The sequence below is a fragment of the Ambystoma mexicanum genome, chromosome 3p (genome assembly GCF_040938575.1).
Source record: "Ambystoma mexicanum isolate Mex_15411 chromosome 3p, UKY_AmexF1_1, whole genome shotgun sequence".
In the NCBI taxonomy this organism is placed as follows: Eukaryota; Metazoa; Chordata; class Amphibia; order Caudata; family Ambystomatidae; genus Ambystoma; species Ambystoma mexicanum.
Genome location: NC_090925.1, coordinates 142,061,109 through 142,065,306, shown reverse-complemented (window position 1 = coordinate 142,065,306; position 4,198 = coordinate 142,061,109).

The following is a 4,198-nucleotide window of genomic DNA, read 5'->3' as shown; positions in this document are numbered from 1 at the left end:
CAGGTAACCCCATCATTACACTAAGTGCACCGCTAGGTAACTGATGGCTGGTAACCCCTCATTACACTATGTGCACTGCTAGGTGAGTGATGGCAGGTAACCCCATCATTACACTAAGTGCACCACTAGGTAAGTGATGGCTGGTAACCCCTCATTACACTATGTGCACTGCTAGGTAAGATATGGCTGGTAACCCCCTCATTACCCTAAGTGCACTGCTAGGTAAGTGATGGCTGGAACCCCCTCATTACACTAAGTGCACTGCTAGGTAAATGATGGCAGGTGACCTCCTGGTTACACTAGGTGCACTGCTAGGTAAGTGATGGCTGGTAACCCCCCATCATCACACTAAGTGCACTGCTAAGTAAGTGATGGCTGGTAACCCCCTCATTGCACTAAGTGCACTGCTAGGTAAGTGATGACTGGTAACCCCGTCGTTACACTAAGTGCACTGCTAGGTAAGTGATGGCTGGTAACCCCCTGATTACACTAGGTGCACTGCTAGGTGAGTGATGGCTGGTAACCCCCCATCATTACACTAAGTGCACTGCTAGGTAAGTGATGGCTGGGGACCCCTTTGTTACACTAGGTGCACTGCTAGGTAAGGGATGGCTGGTAACCCCCTCATTACACTAGGGGCACTGATAGCTAAGTGATGGCTGGTAAGCCTCTCATTACACTAGGTGCACCGCTAGGTAAGTGATGGCTGGTAACCCCCTCATTACACTAAGTGCACCGTGAGGGAAGTGATGGCAGGTAACCCCATCATTACACTAAGTGCACTGCTAGGTAAGTTATAGCTGGTAACCCCCTCATTACACTAAGTGCACTGCTAGGTGCGTGAAAGCAGGTAACCCCCTCATTGAACTAAGTGCACTGCTAGGTAAGTGATGGCTGGAACCCCCTCATCACACTAAGTGCACTGCTAGGTAAGTGATGGCTGGCAACCCCCTCATTACACTACCTGCACTGCTAGGTAAGTGATGGCTGGTAACCCCCTGATTACACTAGATGCACTGCTAGGTAAGTGATGGCTGGTAACCCGCCATCATTACACTAAGTGCACTGCTAGGTAAGTGATGTCTGGTAACCCCCCTCATTACACTAAGTGCACTGCTAGATAAGTGATGGCTGGTAACCCCCTGATTACACTAGGTGCACTGCTAGGTAAGTGATGGCTGGTAACACCCCATCATTACACTAAGTGCACTGCTAGGTAAGTGATGGCTGGTAACCCCCCATCATCACACTAAGTGCACTGCTAGGAAAGTGATGGCTGGTAACCCCTTCATTGCACTAAGTGCACTGCTAGGTAAGTGATGACTGGTAACCCCCTCGTTGCACTAAGTGCACTGCTAGGTAAGTGATGGCTGGTAACCCCCTGATTACACTAGGTGCACTGCTAGGTAAGTGATGGCTGGTAACCCCCCATCATTACACTAAGTGCACTGCTAGGTAAGTGATGTCTGGGAACCCCTTCGTTACACTAGGTGCACTGCTAGGTAAGGGATGGCTGGTAACCCCCTCATTACACTAGGTGCACTGCTAGCTAAGTGATGGCTGGTAAGCCCCTCATTACACTAAGTGCACCGCTAGGTAAGAGATGGCAGGTAACCCCCTCATTACACTAAGTGCACCGCTAGGTAAGTGATGGCAGGTAACCCCCTCATTACACTAGGTGCACCGCTAGGTAAGTTATGGCTGGTAACCCCCTCATTACACTAAGTGCACCGCTAGGTAAATTATAGCTGGTAACCCCCTCATTACACTAAGTGCACTGCTAGGTAAGTGATGGCTGGTAACCGCATCATTACACTAAATGCACTGCTAGGTAAGTGATGGCTGGAACCCCCTCATCACACTAAGTGCACTGCTAGGTAAGTGATGGCTGGTAACCCCCTGATTACACTAGATGCACTGCTAGGTAAGTGATGGCTGGCAACCCGCCATCATTACACTAAGTGCACTGCTAGGTAAGTGATGTCTGGTAACCCCCTCATTACACTAAGTGCACTGCTAGGTAAGTGATGGCTGGTAACCCCCTGATTACACTAGGTGCACTGCTAGGTAAGTGTTGGCTGGTAACACCCCGTCATTACACTAAGTGCACTGCTAGGTAAGTGATGGCTGGTAACCCCCTCATTACATTAAGTGCACTGCTGGGTAAGTGATGGCTGGAACCCCCTCATTACACTAAGTGCACTGCTAGGTAAGTGATGGCTGGCAACCCCCTCATTACACTATGTGCACTTCTAGGTAAGTGATGGCTGGTGACCCCCTCATTAAACTAAGTGCACCGCTTGGTAAGTGATGGCAGGTAACCCCCTCATTACACTAGGTGCACTGCTAGGTAAGTGGTGGCTGGCAACCCCCCCTTACACTAAGTGCACCGCTAGGTAAGTGATGGCAGGTAACCCCATCATTACACTAAGTGCACTGCTGGGTAAGTGATGGCTGGTAACCTCTCATTGCACTAAATGCACTGCTAGGTAAGTGATGGTTGGTGACCCCCTCATTGCACTAAGTGCACTGCTAGGTTTGTGATGGCAGGCAACCTCCTCATTACACTAAGTGCACTGCTAGGTAAGTGATGGCTGGTAACCCCCTCATTGCACTAAGTGCACTGCTAGGTAAGTGATGATTGGTAACCCCCTAATTACACTAAGTGCACTGCTAGGTAAGTGATGGCTGGTAACCCCCTGATTACACTAGGTGCACTGCTAGGTAAGTGATGGCTGGTAACCCGCCATCATTACTCTAAGTGCACTGCTAGGTAAGTGATGGTTGGTAATCCCCTCATCACACTAAGTGCACTGCTAGGTAAGTGATGGCTGGAACCCCCTCATTACAACAAATGCACTGCTGGGTAAGTAATGGCTGGTAAACCCCTCATTACACTAAGTGCACTGCTGGGTAAGTGATGGCTGGTAAGCCCCTCGTCGCACTAAGTGCACTGCTAGGTAAGTGATGGCTGGTAACCCCCTCATCACACTACGTGCACTGCTGGGTAAGTGATGGCAGGTAACCCCCTCATTACACTAAGTGCACCGCTAGGTAAGTGATGGCAGGTAACCCCCTCATTACACTAGGTGCACCGCTAGGTAAGTGATGACTGGTAACCCCCTCATTACACTAAGTGCACTGCTAGGTAAATGATGGCTGGAACCCCCTCATTACACTAAGTGCACTGCTAGGTAAGTGATGACTGGTAACCCCCTCATTACACTAAGTGTGCTGCTAGGTAAGTGATGGCTGGCAACCCCCTCATTACACTATGTGCACTTCTAGGTAAGTGATGGCTGGTGACCCCCTCATTAAACTAAGTGCACCGCTTGGTAAGTGATGGCAGGTAACCCCCTCATTACACTAGGTGCACTGCTAGGTAAGTGGTGGCTGGTAACCCCCCTTACACTAAGTGCACCGCTAGGTAAGTGATGGCAGGTAACCCCATCATTACACTAAGTGCACTGCTGGGTAAGTGATGGCTGGTAACCCCCTCATTGCACTAAGTGCACTGCTAGGTGAGTGATGGCTGATAACCCCCTCATTGCACTAAATGCACTGCTAGGTAAGTGATGGTTGGTAACCCCCTGATTACTCTAGGTGCACTGCTAGGTAAGTGATGGCTGGTAACCATCCATCATTACACTAAGTGCACTGCTAGGTAAGTGATGTCTGGTAACCCCCTCATTACACTAAGTGCACTGCTAGGTAAGTGATGGCTGGTAACCCCCTGATTACACTAGGTGCACTGCTAGGTAAGTGATGGCTGGTAACCCCCCATCATTACACTAAGTGCACTGCTAGGTAAGTGATGGCGGGGAACCCCTTCGTTACACTAGGTGCACTGCTAGGTAAGCGATGGCTGGTAACCCCCTTATTACACTAGGTGCACTGCTAGCTAAGTGATGGCTGGTATGCCCCTCATTACACTAAGTGCACCGCTAGGTAAGTGATGGCAGGTAACCCCCTCATTACACTAAGTGCACCGCTAGGTAAGTGATGGCAGGTAACCCCCTCATTACACTAGGTGCACCGCGAGGTAAGTGATGGCTGGTAACCCCCTCATTACACTAAGTGCACTGCGAGGGAAGTGATGGCAGGTAACCCCATCATTACACTAAGTGCACCGCTAGGTAAGTTATAGCTGGTAACCCCCTCATTACACTAAGTGCACTGCTAAGTGTGTGAAGGCTGG